Source organism: Schistocerca gregaria, chromosome 8, assembly GCF_023897955.1.
Source record: "Schistocerca gregaria isolate iqSchGreg1 chromosome 8, iqSchGreg1.2, whole genome shotgun sequence".
In the NCBI taxonomy this organism is placed as follows: domain Eukaryota; kingdom Metazoa; phylum Arthropoda; class Insecta; order Orthoptera; family Acrididae; genus Schistocerca; species Schistocerca gregaria.
The window spans coordinates 377,846,860-377,869,415 of NC_064927.1; the positions used below are offsets into that span (position 1 = coordinate 377,846,860).

Genomic DNA, 22,556 nt, shown 5'->3' on the forward strand with positions numbered 1-22,556 from the left:
CTGCGGCCGGCACATTCAAGTGCTCGCGTTAGAAATCGCGTCCTGCGTGTTTAAGTGTCAGTGGGACTAAACGAAGATTTTTTCAGACTTCCCCAAGGTCATATAATACTCATTGAAATTCATACAATACTACCCGCAGACCTAGAGTTATAAAATATGGCAACACCCAAGGTTGTACAGTACAAGTAAAGGAACAATCGGAAAATTGTTAATTTGTAATTATATTTCATAAAAACTTTTTGCTATTTGTTTTCCGTCTGCCTACTCGATTGGTTCAGACTTTTTTTCTCAGGATCGACTACAGGTAACTTTGAAATTTAAGTCAAATACTGACGTTCACGGTTGTTTGATGGTGTAGAAAATTTAAGATTCTAAGTCAGGGCAATCAAAAGACGCACCCATTTATGTCACATATTTTGATAGCCGACAACCCACTCATCAAAACCCAGAAATGAACTGTCTAAATGCTTCATCAAGTTTGTAAGGAAGCTTAAAAGCGCTAGTCCTATCCGTACTTGCCCATTTACTTATTTTTTAACATTGTTTTAAACTTTTGTGGTATACTGCTGTTATTTTTTCCGTCTTTGAGCATATTTCCATTATCAATTACGACGTTCTGTATAAAATACTCTTCCTAGAGAGAGCGAGAGAGAGAGAGAGAGAGAGAGAGAGAGAGAGAGAGAGAGAGAGAAGGCACCCCTTTCTTTTATTATTGTAGCATACAACTGCTATGTCTGCTTTTATTCCAGTGTGGTGGTACCTTTCTTCTCTTAGACGTTCTGTGTAAGAGCAGTGGATACAGTCGCTCTTCAATGACTTGGAATTAAAATTTCCTGCAGCCATCTTAAAGTATGCAGAGACGCTCATATATTTTAATTCATACTGTATATTAGTGACATTGTATTATCTTTCTTTTTCAGTTACTGTTTATAATTTCTTTTTTATTATGTTGCATGTTCTGAAGATTATTTTAATTAAATTTTCTTTGAAGACCTTCCTAAATTCATGCGTGACATCGTTATGATATGAAATGTATACCGTTTTCTGTTCGTGTTGTGGAATGAGATTTATGATGCGACTGTGCCTTGTGTGTTAGTACAGAGTGGGCCAAATGAAAGCGGCCAAGAGAACAGACACCCACGGTACAAAGAAACACAGCAAAGGAAAGGAAACAGTACTAACCTAACTATAGCAGATGTTGAGAGTGACCATTGATCTTGTGGCACTTTTGGACCTTGGCTAGTAAGTTGCTGAAGATGGATCGAAGCTGGGCTACTGGAATTATTGCTGTCTCATTCTAAATGTTCTGCTGCAGTTCTTGAAGTCAATGAGGGTTGTTGCGATACACATTCGACTTGAGGGTTCCCCACACAAAGTAATCGCTCACAGACAGATCAAGTGACGTGGCTAGCCAGCTAGGGCAGCGACCAGGCTGACCTCTGCTAACTGTTAGGCGTGAAGACTGTGTAAATGAGCTCCCAAGTTTCGGGCGGCTGTATGAGCAGTTGCTCCAGCCTATTGGAAGTAACTCTAGATCTTTTCCTCCACAGTTAATGCTGCCACAAATGGTATTCACTCGTCTGCCGACTTTTATTTGCGCCATCCTGTTGGTGTGGACTGGTTTTAATTTTTTGCAGTCATCTTTTATTTTCATTTAATGGTGTTGTATAACTTGCATTCCCCCTTGCTGTTGTATTGTTATATGCTGATAATAGTAATTAGCTGTACCTGATACTTACGTTTGCTTAGAGATGTTCTGAGCTGTCTGTATAACGTACACTATGTGATCAAAAGTATCCTGACACCCCCAAAACCATACATTTTCCAAATTAGGTGCACTGTGCTGCCACCTACTGCCAGGTACTCCATATCAGTGAACTCAGTAGTCATTAGAAATCTTGACAGAGCAGAATGGGGCGCTCCGCGGGACGGACTGCGAACGTGGTCAGGTGATTGGGTGTCACTTATGTCATAAGTCTGTACGCGAGATTTCCACACTCCTAAACAACCTTTGGTCCACGGTTTCCGATGTGATAGTGAAGTGGAAACGTGAAACCTCACGTGAGCAGAAAAGTTCACAGGCCGACCTCGTCTGTTCACTGACATGACAGACACCGCCGACAGTTGAAGAGAGTCGTTACATGTAATAGTCAGACATCTAGCTAGACCATAACACAGGAATTCCAGACTACATTAGGCTCCACTGCAAGTACAATGACAGGCGAGAGGTGAGAAAACTTGTGTTTCAAGGTCGACCGGCTACTCATACGCCAAACATCACGCAGGTAAATACCAAACGACGCCTCGCTTGGTGTACGGAGCGTAGACATTGGACGATTGAACAGTGGAAAAACGTTGCGTGGAGTGACGAATCACGGTACACAAAGTGGCGATCCGATGGCAGGGTGTGGGTATGGCGAATGCCCGATGAACGTCATCTGCCAGCGTGTGTAGTGTCGGCAGTAAAATTCAAATGGTTCAAATGGCTCTGAGCACTATGAGACTTAACTTCTGAGGTCATCAGTCCCCTAGAACTTATAACTACTTAAACCTAACTAACCTAAGAACATCACACAACACCCAGTCATCACGAGGCAGAGTAAAATTCGGAGGCGGTGGTGTTACGATGTGGCCTCATAGAGAGGGCTTGCACCCCTTGTTGTTTTGCGTGGCACAATCACAGCACAGGCCTACACTGATGTTTTAAGTACCTTCTTGCTTCCCACTGTTCAAGAGCAATTCAGGGATGACGATTGCAACTTCCAACACGAAGTAGCACCTATTCATAATGCACGGTCTGTCACGGAGTAGTTGCACGACAAACAACGTCCCTGTAGTGAACTGGCCACCTCAGAGTACTGACCCGAATCCTACAGAACACCTTTGGGATGTTTTGGAACTCCGACTTCGTCCCAGGCCTCCGACAGATATCGACACCTTTCCTCAGTGTAGCACTCCGTGAAGAATGGGCTGCCATTCCGCAATAAGCCTTTCAGCACCTGACTGAACGTATGCCTGCGAGAGTGGAAGCTGTCATCAAGGCTAAGGGTGAGGCAACATCATAATGAATCCCAGCAGTACCGATGGAGGGCAGCACGAACTTTTAAGTCATTTTCGACGAGGTGTCCGAATACTTTTGCTCACATAGTGTCTGTCCGATGGCTAACAGTTTTTGAGAACGTGGATCGTTGGACTTCTCCTTTACGTCTATATCTGTATTCATAAAGTCATTTTGTGATAGTTGACGGTGGGTGCTCTGTACTATTGTCACTTTCCCCTTTCCTGTTCCAGTTGGATTAGTTGACAGGAAGAGCAATTATACACTCCTGGAAATGGAAAAAAAGAACACATTGACACCGGTGTGCCAGACCCACCATACTTGCTCCGGACACTGCGAGAGGGCTGTACAAGCAATGATCACACGCACGGCACAGCGGACACACCAGGAACCGCGGTGTTGGCCGTCGAATGGCGCTGGCTGCGCAGCATTTGTGCACCGCCGCCGTCAGTGTCAGCCAGTTTGCCGTGGCATACGGAGCTCCATCGCAGTCTTTAACACTGGTAGCATGCCGCGACAGCGTGGACGTGAACCGTATGTGCAGTTGACGGACTTTGAGCGAGGGCGTATAGTGGGCATGCGGGAGGCCGGGTGGACGTACCGCCGAATTGCTCAACACGTGGGGCGTGAGGCCTCCACAGTACATCGATGTTGTCGCCAGTGGTCGGCGGAAGGTGCACGTGCCGGTCGACCTGGGAACGGACCGCAGCGACGCACGGATGCACGCCAAGACCGTAGGATCCTACGCAGTGCCCTAGGGGACCGCACCGCCACTTCCCAGCAAATTAGGGACACTGTTGCTCCTGGGGTATCGGCGAGGACCATTCGCAACCGTCTCCATGAAGCTGGGCTACGGTCCCGCACACCGTTAGGCCGTCTTCCGCTCACGCCCCAACATCGTGCAGCCCGCCTCCAGTGGTGAATGGAGGGACGAATGGAGACGTGTCGTCTTCAGCGATGAGAGTCGCTTCTGCCTTGGTGCCAATGATGGTCGTATGCGTGTTTGGCGCCGTGCAGGTGAGCGCCACAATCAGGACCGCATACGACCGAGGCACACAGGGCCAACACCCGGCATCATGGTGTGGGGAGCGATCTCCCACACTGGCCGTACACCTCTGGTGATCGTCGAGGGGACACTGAATAGTGCACGGTACATGCAAACCGTCATCGAACCCATCGTTCTACCATTCCTAGACCGGCAAGGGAACTTGCTGTTCCAACAGGACAATGCACGTCCGCATGTATCCCGTGCCACCCAACGTGCTCTAGAAGGTGTAAGTCAACTACCCTGGCCAGCAAGATCTCCGGATCTGTCCCCCATTGAGCATGTTTGGGACTGGATGAAGCGTCGTCTCACGCGGTCTGCACGTCCAGCACGAACGCTGGTACAACTGAGGCGCCAGGTGGAAATGGCATGGCAAGCCGTTCCACAGGACTACATCCAGCATCTCTACGATCGTCTCCATGGGAGAATAGCAGCCTGCATTGCTGCGAAAGGTGGATATACACTGTACTAGTGCCGACATTGTGCATTCTCTGTTTCCTGTGTCTATTTTTCCTGTGGTTCTGTCAGTGTGATCATGTGATGTATCTGACCCCACGAATGTGTCAATAAAGTTTCCCCTTCCTGGGACAATGAATTCACGGTGTTCTTATTTCAATTTCCAGGAGTGTAGATATGCCTCCGTGTGGGCTCTAACGTAATTTCATTTCACGATCTTCCCGCGAGATATACGTAGAGTAAGCGTTATATCTGTTGATTCTTCCAGGAACGTACGCTCTCAGAAAATAAACAGTAAACCACACCCTGATGCAGACCGCCTCTCTAGCGGCGTTTCGCACAGGAGTTGGTTTATCATCTCTGTGGCGCTTTCGTGCTTACTAAACGACCTGTGACGAAACGGGCTACTGCTCTTTGGATCTTCACTATTTTCTCTATAACTCATACCCCACAAGCAGTATTCAAGTATTTGTTGAATAAGAGCTTTGCAAACTATCTCCTTTGTTGATGGACAAAAGTTCCTGAGGATTCTTCTAGTCAATCTCAGGCTTCCGCCTGTCCTGCGATCAGTTTCATGTATTCGTTCCAGTTTTAAATCGCTCCAGACGCATAATTTTAGATTTTTATGGATGTTACTGCTTTCAGTGACTGTTCTTCAATTACGTAATCATCCAATAATGAGTTTTTCTATGTTCACGCGATAGGTTACGCGTGTTTATGTCGAAGGTCAGCTGCTATTCCCCTGCACCAAGCGTCGATGCTCAACAGATCATCTTGCATCTCGCTGCTAGTTTCTAGCGTTGCAGCATCTCTATCTATGACAGTATGAACAGCGAGAAGTCTCATAATACTTTCGATGTTGTCTACTCTATCATTCATTCCTATTGTGAAAAGTAATGGAACTTATAGCTCTCCCTGGAGTATGTCCGAACTTACTTTACACCTGAAGACTCCTCTCCACTTATGAGTGACACTCCGTGTTCTGTTTGTTAGAAAATCTTCAGTCCAATCACGCAGTTTGTCTGATATTCCGTAAGCATGTAGTATTTTCACCAGACGGCAGTACGGAACTGTATCAAATGCCTGAAGCATGTCAAGGAACAGAGCACCAAGTTGGGCGCCGTTGTCTACCGTCTTCTGAGTCTCGCGCAGGGAACACAGCAAGCTGGATCTCTCACGATCGCTGCGTCTGGTATCCATGAAGATTTCTGCAGAGGAGATCTCCGCTTCCTAAAAATGCCATAATACGTGGTTACAAAACATGTTACAAAGTTCTACAGCTGGTCGACGTAAGAGATATAGTTTTGTGTGTGTGTTCGACGACCATTTTTAAAAACGGGTATGACCCTTTTTTTTCCAATCAAGAGGCACACCCCGCTGCTCCAAAGAGCTACGTTACACTGCTGACAGAAGATAAGGAACTTCTTTCTCTTACTGTGTGTTGAATCGTGTTGGAATCCCATCAGCTCCGATGGCCGTAGCTCTGTTGAGCAATTTCAGTAAATTTTCTATTCCATGGCTACTTATTTAACAGTCATTTTGTCGTTCGATGATTTACACTCCTGGAAATGGAAAAAAGAACACATTGACACCGGTGTGTCAGACCCGCCATACTTGCTCCGGACACTGCGAGAGGGCTGTACAAGCAATGATCACATGCACGGCACAGCGGACACACCAGGAACCGCGGTGTTGGCCGTCGAATGGCGCTAGCTGCGCAGCATTTGTGCACCGCCGCCGTCAGTGTCAGCCAGTTTGCCGTGGCATACGGAGCTCCATCGCAGTCTTTAACACTGGTAGCATGCCGCGACAGCGTGGACGTGAACCGTATGTGCAGTTGACGGACTATGAGCGAGGGCGTATAGTGGGCATGCCGGAGGCCGGGTGGACGTACCGCCGAATTGCTCAACACGTGGGGCGTGAGGTCTCCACAGTACATCTATATTGTCGCCAGTGGTCGGCGGAAGGTGCACGTGCCCGTCGACCTGGGACCGGACCGCAGCGACGCACGGATGCACGCCAAGACCGTAGGATCCTACGCAGTGCCGTAGGGGACCGCACCGCCACTTCCCAGCAAGTTAGGGACACTATTGCTCCTGGGGGATCGGCGAGGACCATTCGCAACCGTCTCCATGAAGCTGGGCTGCGGTCCCGCACACCGTTAGGCCGTCTTCCGCTCACGCCCCAACATCGTGCAGCCCGCCTCCAGTGGTGAATGGAGGGACGAATGGAGACGTGTCGTCTTCAGCGATGAGAGTCGCTTCTGCCTTGGTGCCAATGATGGTCGTATGCGTGTTTGGCGCCGTACAGGTGAGCGCCACAATCAGGACTGCATACGACCGAGGCACACAGGGCCAACACCCGGCATCATGGTGTGGGGAGCGACTCCTACACTGGCCGTACACACCTCTGGTGATCGTCGAGGGGACACTGAATAGTGCACGGTACATGCAAACCGTCATCGAACCCATCGTTCTACCATTCCTAGACCGGCAAGGGAACTTGCTGTTCCAACAGGACAATGCCCATCCGCATGTATCCCGTGCCACCCAACGTGCTCTAGAAGGTGTAAGTCAACTACCCTGGCCAGCAAGATCTCCGGATCTGTCCCCCATTGAGCATGTTTGGGACTGGATGAAGCGTCGTCTCACGCGGTCTGCACGTCCAGCACGAACGCTGGTCCAACTGAGGCACCAAATGGAAATGGCATGGCAAGCCGTTCCACAGGCCTACATCCAGCATCTCTACGATCGTCTCCATGGGAGAATAGCAGCCTGCATTGCTGCAAAAGGTGGATATACACTGTACTAATGCCGACATTGTGCATGCTCTGTTGCCTGTGTCTATGTGCCTGTGGTTCTGTCAGTGTGATCATGTGATGTATCTGACCCCAGGAATGTGTCAATAAAGTTTCCCCTTCCTGGGACAATGAAGTCACGGTGTTCTTATTTCAATTTCCAGGAGTGTATGAGACATTCTACAATGCGACCTTCGTCTGATAAATACTTGTGGAAAACGACTTTTAGTATTTGAGCATTTTCTTTGTCGTCCTCCGCTTCAATGCCAATGCGGTCAAATGCCTTCGGTCCGTTTACTGATTCCATATGAGATCAAAACTTCTTTGGATTTTTTGTCAAGTCGGTAGGTAGACAGAATTTTGCTTTCGAATTTGTGAACGCTTCACACATGACTCTCCTTAGTCCCTGTTGATCCACTATGGACTTGGGACAACGGCAAATCAAATATTTAACAACGAAGTCCGTCAAATTGCGATATTCTCTATTTTGTTTTTGCTATCATTTTCGGCAATTCATTGCGCCATCTTCAGGACCGATATGCTTCTCTAAAAAAATAATTGGTATTGGCATACTGGAGATATATGTCTCTGAATGTCGTGAATTCTCAAGGGCTTCCTTCGAAGACATGCGAATTCTCGACATCCAGAAACATATGGCCCAGTATGCCAAATCGATTTATTTTTGGAGGTGCTTATGGGGCATGAAGATGGCATAAAGAACTACCGAAATTGGAAGTGAAAACAACATAAACATTGCAAGGCAGTTTGCAAATTTCAGTGTTGGAAAACCCCTTACGCTTGGTATAATTTGTTTGTCTGTGAGGCTTTGGCTACGTTTAACTTTTCTGTGAAGTTTCCTTTGCCTTCGTGGCTGCTTTCTAAAATACCTGTCCAGCCGTGGTGGGTCTGTTCTATCCCTCACAACTTTGCTCGGCACATGCCTGTCTGAAGTGTGTGCTAGTGAGCCATTTCGTTTCAGTTTATTCAATCATTTTCAATGGCTGGAACTAGATACATATTTTACTCACACACAAAAATTTTACTTCTGCAGTTTTTCATTGTACTTAGAAGTGTTGTGGGACAGGCAGCTTCTTTTTATGTTTTGTTACGATATTCACAGTGTATGTTGACGTTGCTGATGCAGAGGCTGATTTTATGCCTTCAGCACTATTAACGCTTGTCCGCGCATAACATGGCAAAATAGAAACCGCTTTTATTCTGTTGCACGCATAATTTATTTTGTTTACACTCTCCTCCGTGTGCAAGTGAGTGTTGTTATGTACAAGGAATAGGATGACAGCTATGTCGGGTTCCACGAAATCAGGGGAAGTATCTCAGAAAGCACATATACTTGGTAGGAGACACTATTTACTAGGCCTAAGTGTTGCAGTCCGAAAATGCACTTTGGTAGTTTTGGTAGGTTCATAAATGACGTAGTAAATGGTAGGATACCGGTAGTACTCGTTGCATTTGTTACAGAAATAAACAAAATGGCTGTTTGTTTTGCATGTAATTAAAACCACACATCATTCAGTGTTAGTCAAATGTGTATTTTATATCTTTACAGAATATAAATTACATTTTATAAGTAATTAAAATTAGTTGACCACTTTTACAAAATCAAGGAAATTAATCAGTTTACATGAATAAGCATAACCAATCCACGTAATGATTGCTGTTATTTTGTACTCAGCTGAATGTACTTCATCATGGACAAATACAAGAATTTCCTCTTATTTTTACATGTGAACCTTGTTTATGAGTAACACATGGGGTGTTGAAGAGATGTTTGATATATTATTGCCTTGCTTTTTTTTACCTTTTTCTGGAGGAAATTGCCTTTTCTAGCACAATATGATAAATTTGTACTGTTGTTTTTATTTTTACTGCAACATAATTCTGTTTCATGTCACAAATCAACAATTTGCGAATAAAACTTGAATTGCCGGCCGTTGTGGCCGAGCAGTTCTAGGCGCTTCAGTCTGGAACCGCAAGACTGCTACGGTCGCAGGTTTGAGTCCTGCCCAGAGCACAGATGTGTGTGATGTCCTTAGGTTAGTTAGGTTTAAGTAGTTTTAAGTTCTAGGGGAATGATGACCGCAGATGTTAAATCCCATAGTGCTCAGAGACATTTGAACCATTTTTTGAACCAAAACCTGAATTACAGTTTGACAATTTCAGTTTTGCTGTAAGTGCTGTTTATCTTTAAATATCAGACAGGAAGATGTGTAGGATAAAATATTCCAGGCCTTTGTATATCCTCTTGCACTCAGTTTCAAGTGCAGCACTGACAGACCCTCATTAAATCTACAAATAGTAAGCATTGACCACAGGTGTAAACAAAGCGATCGATATGATGCAACGCCCGGTAGGTAGGCAACACACCTAATGTACAGGTAATGCAAGTACTGTTCAAAACAATGGTTCAAATGGCTCTGAGCACTATGGGACTTAACTTCTGAGGTCATCAGTCCCCTAGAACTTACACTACTTAAATCTAGCTAACCTAAGGACATCACACACATCCATGTCCAAGGGAGATTTCGAACCTGTACAATAGCGGTCGCGCGGCTGCAGTCTGTAGCGCCAAGAACCGCTCGGCCACTTTTGCCGGCTTGCAAGTACTGTCTTAACTGACCGAGACTACCGTAGTCTACGGTTACTTATTGTAGAAGTCTCTAGTTTTGCTACTCTACTAGGCTTCTTCATGTGCTCGCTGTGGGCTCAAAACCTAAAATAGCGGCGTGACGCGATCAGCTGGCATACTAGAGACACCAATGAAAACATCGGTGTGAAGCTACATCGGATTTTCACTGTGGTGTCCATTTCGCGACGGATCAGACCTTTATTCCCGAGTAACCCTCGTGTGTGTTACAAGTTAAAAGAGAAGTATAGAGACTGCCTAGAACTTCGGCGCGTGGAGAAGAGAACTCGCGAAGCAGAATAAGAGCGGAGAGATTAGGGCACGCGGGCTCGGTAATACCAGTAAGAACCAATCGGCATTTAATCCCGGCGACGGGGCGGCTTTCAACGCAACAGCAGCAAGAGCAGGTGGGGTAGCTCTGGCTTTCTGAGTCGCCGGATTACGGCACCTGCGCGCATTCCACGGGGTCGGGTCGGCTCATTCACCGGGCGCCAGAGTTGGGATAATCAGGTTTGAGCGCTGTGGCGCCCGCCGCGCCGCCTGGCCAACTTCCCACAGTTGGGAGTCAGACTCTCCTCCCCCCCCCCCATCCCCCTCCCCTTCCGCTACTCCCCTCCTGCGCCTCTGGCCACGCCTAGTCTACATGACGCACACACGCCCACCCGTTACGGGCGCCAGGGTTGCAAGTATGGCGCTCCTATGGAATGTCTACGGTATGACGATAATTTAAACGCAGGACGCACCAGTATTATCTACACTCCGCACTAATCAGATCCGCTACGAAGTGGGGAAACGTGGCAGTCTGCGTGCCTTTGCGCACGGTCTAAGCATTCTTATTTTATTCTCGTCGTCCAACGCGAGAAACAATAAACAATGCCTGTCTTACACGAGCGACTTTCTCGTCGCTCTAAGGCTTTCGACACCGTTCCTCACAAGTGTCTTCTAACCAAACTGCGTGCCTACGGAGTATCGCCTCAGTTGTGCGACTGGATTCGTGATTTCCGAAAGAACAGATACCATCGGTGACCAAGCAGCTCGTTAGATTGAAATTACAATGAAATCAACATCCTTAGCTGCTTACAGGCGTTGACATACGTCATCGGGGACAGATGAAAATGTGTGCCCCGACCGGGACTCGAACCCGGGATCTCCTGCTTACATGGCAGACGCTCTATCCATCTGAGCCAGCGAGGACACAGAGGAGAGCGCGACTGCAGGGATTTATCTCTGGCACGCCTCCCGCGAAACCCACATTCTCAACGTATTGTCCCGCACTACATACGTAGTGCCCCCGCCCATTATTACTCGTGGTGCGTTTCCGATTCCCGTAAGAGTTTGGGTACTGTTTGTGCATTCGCACAGGTTCAGATGGGTAGAGCATCTGCCATGTAAGCAGGGGATCCCGGGTTCGAGTCCCGGTCGTGGCACACATTTTCATCTGTCCCTGTAGACTTATGTCAACACCTGCAAGCAGCTAAGGTTGTTCATTTCATTGTAATTTCAGAAAAGTCACAGTTCGTAGTAATAGACGGAAAGTCGTCGAGTAAAACAGAAGCAATATCCGGCATTCCCCAAGGAAGTGTTATTGGCCCTCTATTGCTCCTGATCTATATTAACGACATAGGAGACAATCTGAGTAACTGTCTTAGGATTGTTTGCAGACGATGCTGTCATTTACAGTCTTGTAAATGCATCAGATATTCAAAAGGACACGCAAAATGATATAGATATCTCTATGGAGCGAAAAGTGGCAATTGACCCTGAATAAAGAAAAGTGCGAAGTTATTCAAATGAGTACTAAAAGAAATCAGCTAAATTTCGATTACGCGATAAGTCACACAAATCTGAGGGCTGTAAATGCAACTAAATACTTAGGGATTAGAATTACAAATAACCCAAATTGGAACGACCACATAGATAATATTATTGGCAGAGCAAACTAAAGACTGCGATTCATTAGCATTCATTTTTGGGCAGTGGCCAATAATGATTTGATAATTTTTTTCATAATTACATGTAATGCGTTTTAATGACGCGAAAAGTAGGTTAAAAATGCTCACAATTTTGTGTTTTACGTCATTACAGACTTTTCCACATTTATATTCGATTTTAAGCGTTTGTTCCATTCAGTCTAACTTTTGAAGCTGTTGCTATCTCTGATTTTGTTCCATTGTGTCTAACTGTTGCTGTGTTTGTCTCTGATTTTGTTTTATTTGTTGCATTAATTGCAATAATAATGTATTAGTGTCTTCAATCTGTTCCTCTATGCTTTCGGCAGTGCATTTGCACCGTCAATATTCACATTTTGACAAGCAGAAAATGTGTCTTGACTTATTAGAGAAAATGGTGAGGACCCAAAACCTGAATCTACAGTATTTGCAGGATTGTGTCCTGTCATTTCGGAATCCTGAGGCGAGCTTTTGCCGACCGATCGATCGATAATGCTTCCTGTTCACTAATTGTTTCACTGTCTACACCATTATTTGCCACCCGCACCATTTCCCTACGCACGATTACCAAATTACTACGTTGAATGTCTGTTAATTCATTACACGGTGTTGCTAATAAGCTACAAGCGTCGTCACTATCATTTCTCAATTTACTATGGACCTCGTGTTACGTTTTTCATACGCCATAATTATCACGTATTTCGCACGATAACAAGAAAAGCACAATTTGAAGAGCAAAAACAAGAAAACACATTAGCATAGCACTGAAAATAATATCTCATCAGTTGCAAGCGCAGCTGCGGAATACTTGGTGCAAATCTACATGCATGCCACAACTGTTTTACTGAACAATGAAAAACTAAAACTACAAAGGAAATTCTCTCTACAATTTCGCTCTAGCAATAAACAATAGCTACACTAATTACTTAAACTACAAGAAAAAATCAGAAGATTCCAGTGAGGTGTCCTTGGCTGAGGGTCGACATGTGAAACATCCCCTCTGAAAACTTAATGAATTACTGTGCTGATAAACCTCTTACGTTATTTGATTTTCAAACAGCTGAACAAAACTGAACGTACTCAGACATTTCTCTCTTTACTTATTCTGATCATCACTAAACTGAAACACAATTATTTTGTTTATTTATTTATTTATTTTCAGCGCAACGCAATTTGATTTCAATAATCCCTATAAAAGAATAGCCCCGACTAACAATAACCTTCGATACACAAACTACTGCACTACAGCGTGCGCAAATACTCCAGCCGAATAAAAGATTCTAACTACTGAAGGCACTAACTACTGATAGGCATAGTTAGCAAATGAAAGATTTTGCTAGAGAACAAACAACGTATTTACCTTAATAAATGGTTCAAATGGCTCTGAGTACTATGGGACTTAACATCTATGGTAATCAGTCCCCTAGAACTTAGAACTACTTAAACCTAACTAACCTAAGGACACCACACAACAACCTGGGCTTTACCTTAATAATGTTCATCAGGTCATGATATTCAGTACTACAAATTTACTCTCTCTGATGGACACACGTCCATATCATGCGCACTAAAAATTCAGCTATCTCTCTCCCCACATCTACCACTGCTGGCAGCTCACCTCCAACTGCGCAACGCTACGCGCTATTCACATCCAAATGCCCAACACTACAATAGCAAATATTCCAACAATGCCAACCAGCTACACTGCACACAGCACAGCCAGTGATTTTCGTACAGAGCGCTACGTGACGTTACCAACATAAAAAACTAAACAGCCTACTTACGCGCTGACGAAAATCACCACTCAAAGCAGACGAGGCTCAATACGGAACTAAAACGACAGGAGCGCATCAGTAAACACAATTGTTTCTAGTGGTCAATTGGTGCAAAGAAGTCGATCTATACGTAGGCGGCGGGACGTTCGCTGTAAACTGAACAGCGAACAGGAGTGGGGTGAAGTGTTCCTCCTCCTCTCTCAAGAGACTTAGAAAACTGATTAAAAAAATTTCTCATAGAGTCACGATATAGAAAGGCCACGGGAGCAGAAAATTTCTGCGTAACATCAACACCGCGACGAGAAATAGAAAGTGCCAATAATGAGCAGAAAAATTAATCTTTCTAAATAGTACGATGGAAATTCGGAATAATTACAAGCCAGCGATGGTTGATGTGATGGTTCATCGTTTTATTTAAATGGTGGGACCACGACAACAGGCCAGTGAGGTGCTGTCGACGTCATTGTCTAGTGATAGATCGCCGATGGGTTTAACCGAGGTCTTACGTGAAAATGTACACAGTAACATGGAAATGATCGTTAAATAAATCTCGGGGTGGATATACTTTGTAAGAACGAACAGGTAACGAAAGAAAGTAGAGTCCGTCGAAATATCGCCGAACAATCCGTGTGGCCAATGAAACAGTAAAAATACAAATAAAATGGTATTCCCTGGGAAGGAATCGTGGACGGTAAAATGCATTGAAAGAAGCACAATAAGCATGAAGATTAACATTTGATACATTTCATTTCAGTAACAGAAACTTCTTTTTACGTGAGTACAGTTCAGTGCACGTCAGAAAAAGGAGCAAACATACGAAATGAAAAATTTCAGAGAGAGTGTTCGTCTAGTTAAAAAAAAAAAAAAAAAAAAAAGATTGATAGTATATCTTTTAGAAGTGTCTTTGGCTGCCGTACAACTAACTCATGTCTTTGTTTGTGCAATTCAGGCTGTTTTATAAAAAGAAAAAATGTACACTGAATCGTTATAAACGTTACGTTCACATGTACGAATTTTTTTTCAATGGGCGAAAGGCATGTGCAATTCAGGCTGTTTTGTAAAAAGAAAAAATGTACACTGTATCGTTATATACGTTACGTTCACGTGTACGAATTTTTTTTCAATGGGCGAAAGGCTAATACTTCGATTTCACGTATCCAAAACAGGTAATATTCTCGGAAGAATACTACAACAGGAGCACAGGTACCCTAAAACTCAGTTTCTAATCAAGTAGCGTGCTGTGATTTATCTCCTTCGTGTCATTTTCTTCCGTTATTTGTATCAGTCAGGGATAGGTCAGACACTATCGGACATGTAACCCTTTTCAAAACTATAATTTTTCCTAAAGCTTATAAAGGAACATTTATCAACCTAAATCACACTATGGTGATCCAGCTACAAAACTCTATGTGATAAACTCAAACGTTCGTTGATTTTCTTATTTTTCCACCCGATTTACAGGCAGTAGAGTTTGAGCAACGCGTGGGAACATAGACGAATTCAGGCTTCCTTCGAGTAATGTACGCTTTTGTACCCGGAGAACTTCAGCTTAGCGAGAGCGTTTGTGTATTTCATGATAAACTTTAATGAACAATGAATTTAGCAATACTGTTAAACTTTTATGGTAACGGGTAGTCGCCACTTCTCGTTTTTCATTTAAAGTAGCTGATTTAACTGGGAAATCTGCTGAATATTATCCCCTACTTCACGCATATTAACCGAACTTTGCTATGATCTTAATTCTTTAACTTAAAGAAGAAATTAAAAACGCTTTTCATAAGCTTATGTTAGACTATCATACTTGTTTTTGTGTTGTTATTGAAAATACAGTGAATAGTGTATCTTCGCTACTATCTTGACTACTTACTCTTTTTCCTGGTTTTTCCCTCCACGGAATGAGGATGTTCACCTCGTCTTGGCATTATAGTGGAAGAGGGTGGTTGAATGCTTCCTGTCGCAACTCCACCGTCCGTGAGGCATTGTGAAAATTATAAATATACAGGGTGGTTCATTGATCGTGACTGGGCCGAATATCTCACGAAATAAGCGTCAAACGAAAAACACTACAAAGAACGAAACTTGTCTAGCTTGAATAGGGAAACCAAATGGCGCTATCACGGTTGGCCCGCTGGATGGCGCTGCCATAGGTCAAACGGATATCAACTGCGCTTTTTAAAATAGAAACCCCCACTTTTTATTACATATTCGTGTAGTACGTAAAGAAATATGAATGTTTTAGTTGGACCACTTTTTTCACTTTGTGATTGATGGCGCTGTAATAGTCACAAACGTATAAGTACGTGGTATCACGTAACATTCCGACAGTGCGGACGGTATTTGCTTCGTGATACATTACCCGTGTTAAAATGGACAGTTTATCATTTGCGGAAAAAATCGATATCGTGTTGATGTATGGCTTTCGTGATCAAAATGCCCAACGGGCGTGTGCTATGTATGCTGCTCGGTATCGTGGACGACATCATCCAAGTGCCCGGACCGTTCTTAGGATAGTTACGTTGTTTAAGGAAACAGGAAGTGTTCAGACACATATAAACCATCAACCACGACCTGCAAGAAACGATGATGCCCAAGTAGGTGTTTTGGTTCCTGTCGCACCTAATGCGCTCATCAGTAGCAGACAAATTGCGCGAGAATCGGGAATCTCAAAAATGTCGGTGTTGAGAATGCTACATCAACATCGATTGCACCCGTACCATATTTCTCTGCACCAGGAATTGCATGGCGACGACTTTGAACGTCGTGTACAGTTCTGCCACTGAGCACAAGAGAAATTATGGGACGATGACAAATTTTTTGCATGCGTTCTATTTAGCGACGAAGCGTCATTCAGCAACAGCGGTAACGTAAACCGGCATAATATGCACTATTGCGCAACGGAAAATCCACTATGGCTGCGACAAGTGGAACATCAGTGACCTTGGCGCGTTAACGTATGGTGCGGCATTATGGGAGGAAGGATAATTGGGCCCCATTTTATCGATGGCAATCTAAATGGTGCAATTTATGCTGATTTCCTCCGTAATGTTCTACCGATGTTACTACAAGATGTTTCACTTCACGACAGAATGGCGAAGTACTTCCAGCATGATGGATGTCCGGCACATAGCTCGCGTGCGGTTGAAGCGGTATTGAATAGCATATTTCATGACAGGTGGATTGGTCGTCGAAGCACTATACCATGGCCCGCACGTTCACCGGATCTGACGTCCCCGGGTTTCTTTGTGTGGGGATAGTTGAAGGATATTTGCTATCGTGATCCACCGACAACGCCTGACAACATGCGTCAGCGCATTGTCAATGCATGTGCGAACATTACGCAAGGCGAACTACTCGCTGCTGAGAGGAACGTCGTTACACGTATTTGCCAAATGCATTGAGGTTGACGGACATCATTTTGAGCATTTATTACATTAATGTGGTATTTACAGGTAATCACGCTGTAACAGCATGCGCGTTCAGAAATGATAAGTTCAAAAAGGTACATGTATCACATTCGAACAATCGAAATAAAATGTTCAAATGTACCTACGTTCTGTATTTTAATTTAAAAACCTACCTGTTACCAACTGTTCGTCTAAAATTGTGAGCCATATGTTTGTGACTATTACAGCGCCATCTATCACAAAGCGAAAACAGTGGTCCAACTGAAACATTCATATTTCTTTACGTACTACGCGAATACGTAATAAAAATGGGGGTTCCTTTTTTTAAAAAAAACGCAGTTGATATCTGTTTGACCTATGGCAGCGCCATCTAGCGGGCCAACCATAGCGCTATCTGGTTTCCCCTTTCAAGCTAGACGAGTTTCGTTCTTTGCATTTTTTTCGTTTGATGCTTATTTCGTGAGATATTTGGCCCAGTAACTATCAATGGACCACCCTCTATAGTTCGTTCAAATAACCACCTGTCAAAATCCTCAACAATAACCACCTTTTGCAGCACGAACGTGCAGGGTGAAAGTCAGTGAGGTTCTGGAAGGTACCGACAGGGGCGTTGAGCCACATCGAGTGCAGTACCGGGTCCAGCTGCGCTAGGTTTCTCGACTGATCCACTGCACGAACAGCCTGATCTGTGTGGTCTCACAGATTCTGTTCTGGGTTTAAATCCGGGGAGTTTGGTGGCGAAGGGAGTACGATAAACTGGTCCTGGTGCTCTCCGAACCACAGAGGTACACTGCAAGTTGTCAGACGTTGCATTGTCCTATGGATCGACGACATCAATCCCAGGTTTAACAAAATGCATGTAGAGATAGACATGGCCTCAAGGATAGATACATACTTATGTTGATCCATTGCGCCTTCCACAATAACGAGATCACCTACGAAAGTACTATGAAAACATACCGCAGACTGTAACTCCCTGTCCTCTGAGCTGGACACTTACGACTATTGTTACAGAGCCATACATGGAAACCGTCATCTGACCTATGGATCATAAAACGTAACTCATCTGAAAAAGCCTCTTGTCTTTGAGGTGCCAGTGTTGGTAGCCTCGTGGTTCATCTGGGCGGTAGGCTGCTCAACTGTTGTCCGTACACATCTCAGCAGACGTCGTTTACCGCCGTCATCTATGGCCCGTTTTGCACCACAATTATCTCGGCGGCGGTTTTCGATAGCACCAATTCGCCATGCAAGTTATGCTTTAACCACGGCGCCACACGAGGAGATTATAAATTTAGCGGTTTCCACTCTTGACCCGAAAGCCAATGTCTTGGGCGTCACATACCCGCTCTGTTTCCGTTTTACGACAAAGGCTTCAGTTTTCTGTCTTCCCTGACACTTGTATTTTGATTTGATGTTTTTTATTGATATTGAAATCATTTTTATATGTCCAAATTGAACATGTTTAACAAGATTTAACTGCGATAATATTCTGCGAGAGTGAAAGTTTGGTTGTGTATCGATAAGTAGCTACTTGTGATTGGAAAATCTGAAGACTACAATGACTGGAGGTTGGTTGTTGGTCAGTGGACAGATATGTATGGGAATTTGTAACTGTAACCATACAGTGTTTACTCGTGTATTGTAGACTGTGAAAATAATATACGAAGTGTATTTAGATGGAACGCATCCTGGATTAATTTTCCACGCAATATAAAGGCTGTGATAAACTGTGTTGAGGCACTTCTACTAACAGCACGGTTTACGACGCACAATATGGCGTGCCAGGTTAAAGTTCCAGTGTGTCGATGTGCCTATTATCGTGAACAAAAAATATCGCGCAAAGCTGAAGATGGGAAATCGCGTAACTGAGGAGTTTGAAATTGTGACAGGACTCAGGCAAGATGGTCTGTCCCCTATCCTGTTCTACTTTTCCCTCGAGAAGATCGTACGGGAGACCTTCCAACAGAACGAAGGGATTGAAATCGAAGGAAAGAGACTGGCATACTTAGCCTATGCAGACGACATCTGTTTACTCTCTAGGTCGGAAGAGGAGCTGGAGCAAATGACCAAAGCACTAAAGGAGGCTGCCAGCAAATTTGGGCTAAACATAAACGAAGCCAAGACAGAGTACCTCGTTCTGACGCGTGGTCATTTTCAGACTGCTGATCATCTACAATCACTGCAGGTTGAGGAACGGTCCTAGAGTGCAAGAATTCAAATACCTAGGGGCGCTTTTCACTGAGAGCTCGTCATGTGAAGCAGAGATCAATGTCAGAATACAAGCAGGAAGCCGATCTCACCACAGCCTAGCACAACTTCTTCGGTCCAGCTATCTCTCCAGACAGTTCAAGATTCGACTGTACAAAACCCTGATCCAGCCTGTTGTTCTACATGGCTATGAGACATGGAGTATCCGGAACAGGACTTCCATAAGCAGAGAGAAAAGTTCTTCGGAAGATCTTCGGTCCAGTTCTGGATTCAGATTCAGAGGAATGGAGGATCAGATACAACCAAGAGTTTGAGGAACTATACCAGCAGCCCAACATAGCAGGAACTGTCAAAGCCAAACGAATGCAGTGGGCCGGCCATGTGGCCCGGATGGAGGATCAGCAGATGGCCTCGGAAGCTCCGGGATTTCACACCTACAGGAAACAGACCGCCAGAAGCGTTGGAGGGATGGACTCCATGAAGATTTAAACCAAGTGTCAATAGATGTGAACGGCTGGCGGATAGCAGCAATGGACAGAATATAGTGGAGGAGGAAACTTGTAGATGCGTGCGGTCCACTGGGCATGATCATGTCGTAGTAGTAGTAGTAATATAGAAGCGGGGCTGTAGAAAGACGGGTTTAACGGCTAAATTGGCTTGAGTACTGAGCATGTACTCTGAACTATGTACCAGATACAAAAGAAACACTACAAAGTTCGAAAACCGGTTACAATTGCTTACGTATTACACGCAGAGCTATTAGTAAATACAGTACATATTGAAACGGATTACAATAATTCTACATCGTCGACTGCCAATGCTTCAACCGATAACACGACGGTACGCATTTTTACCGCATCTTCACACCATCCCTTCAACAAGAAAACTACGGCGGCATTATTTAGTTGTTGTTGTTGTTATTGTTGTTATTGTTGTTGTGGTCTTCATCTCCCAGTACCTACTGCAGCCTACATCCTTCTGAATCTGCTTAGTGTATTCATCTCTTGGTCTCCCCCTACGATTTTTACCCACCACGCTGACCTCCAATACTAAATTGGTGATCCCTTGATGCCTCAGGACATGTCCTACCAACCGATCCCTTCTTCTAGTCAGGTTGTGCCACAAGCTCCTCCCCAATTCTATTCAATACTTCATCATTAGTTATGTGATCTACCCATCTAATCTTCAGCATTCTTCTGTAGCACCACATTTAGAAAGCTTCTATTCTCTTCTTGTCTAAACTATTTATCGTCCACGCTTCACTTCCATACATGGCTACACTCCATACAAATACTTTCAGAAACGACTTCCTGACACTTAAATCTACACTCGATGTTAACAAATTTTTCTTCTTCAGAAACGCTTTCCTTGCCATTGCCAGTCAACATTTTATATCCTCTCTACTTCGACCATCATCAGTTATTTTGCTCCTCAAATAACAAAACTCCTTTACTACTTTAAGTGTCTCATTTACTAATCTAATTCCCTCAGCATCACCCGACTTAATTCGACTACATTCTATTATCCTCGTTTTGCTTTTGTTGATGTTCATCGTATACCCTCCTTCCATTGCACTGTCCATTCCGTTCAACTGCTCTTCCAAGTCCTTTGCTGTTTCTGACAGAATTACAATGTCATCGGCGAACCTCAAAGTTTTTATTTCTTCAACGTGGATTTTAATTCCTACTCCGAACTTTTCTTTTGTTTCCTTTATTGCTTGCTCAATATACAGATTGAATAACATCGTAGATAGGCTACAACCCTGTCTCACTCCCTTCCCAACCACTGCTTCCGTTTCATGCCCCTCAACTCTTGTAACTGCCATCTGGTTTCTGTACAAATTGTAAATGGCCTTTCGATCCCTGTATTTTACCCCTGCCATCTTCAGAATTTGAAAGTGAGTATTCGAATCAACATTGTCAAAATCTTTCTCTAAGTCTACAAATGCTAGAAACGTAGGTTTGCCTTTCCATAATCTTTCTTCTAAGGTAAGTCGTAGGGTCAGTATTGCCTCACGTGTTCCAACATTTCTACGGAATCCAAACTGATCTTCCCCGAGGTCGGCTTCCATCAGTTTTTCCTTTTGTCTGTAAAGAATTCGCGTTAGTAATTTGCAGCTGTGACTTATTAAACTGATAGTTCGGTAATTTTCACATATGTCAACACCAGCTATCTTTGGAATTGGAATTATTATATTCTTCTCGAAGTCTGAGGTCTTTTTGCCCCGCGGGGTAGCCGTGCGGCCTTGGCGCCTTGCCACGGTTCGCGTGGCTGCCCCCGTTGGAGGTTCGAGTCCTGTACTGGGCATGTGTGTGTGTGTGTGTGTGTGTGTGTGTGTGTGTGTGTGTGTGTGTGTGTGTGTGTGTGTGTGTGTGTGTGTGTTTTGCCCTTAGCGTAAATTAGTTTAAGTAAGATTAATTAGCCCGCAAGCCTAGGGACCGATGATCTTAGCAGTTTGGTCCCATGGAACTTACCACAAATTTCCCTCATTTTTGAACTCTTTTAGCACTTGCTTGCAAAACACAGTATTAATGTTCTACAGCAATAAAAACTGTTTTACCGATATTTTATTTTTTATTTTGTCTTATACATAAATTAGTATCAGCAGTATTTTTGAGTGTTGCTCTTTCTTTTTTGTAGTTGGCAATATTTTGCAAGGGATTATACCATATTTCATTCGGAATGTTAGTAAAATTTGTAAATCGCGAAGTGTTCGCCAGTAAGCCAATTAGTTTTGACCAGTCAGAGCAGTTTAGGTAGCTCTTCATCGTTAAAGCGTTCAGACAGAGGGTAAGCTTTAAGTTGCACGGTTCCGTGCTGAACAAGATTAATTTACATTTAAACCTTGTCACATGGTACTGTGAGAACTTGCGTACTTGTGATGAGTGGTACATTTAAGTTCACTTGCAACCACTGTTGCTAAACTCTAAGAACTATCAAACTTAAAAATTTCTTTTAGTTATTTCAAAATTACTGACAACGGATACAGTACTCGCTACATTAAATATGAATCATGTTTCTTCCCCTTTATTTAACGTTATTTACCAGGCACCGGTGTTATTCAACAGATCAGTTGAATTTTGATGTATTTTACATCAACACGGTCACTTCCGGTAGGAAGATTAATTTACCAGGTGATCCTGTTTCGCTACAATGTTTAATATTTTACTTTTGTAGCAGTCCAAATTACACGTGTCTCATCTTTAATGCAGCCACATGT

The 22,556-nt window shown here is 44.0% G+C and overlaps 1 protein-coding gene and 1 non-coding gene across 2 annotated transcripts in view; both read right to left on the reverse strand.

The window, feature by feature from the left end:
* The window catches only part of LOC126284935 (TWiK family of potassium channels protein 18-like), a 1,181,210-nt gene that overhangs the window by 967,109 nt on the left and 191,545 nt on the right, over positions 1 to 22,556 (reverse strand). The gene's annotated exons all lie outside the window — the stretch shown is intronic.
* On the reverse strand, positions 11,121 to 11,194 carry Trnat-ugu (transfer RNA threonine (anticodon UGU)). The gene has a single exon. It is a non-coding gene; the product is annotated as a tRNA-Thr (tRNA).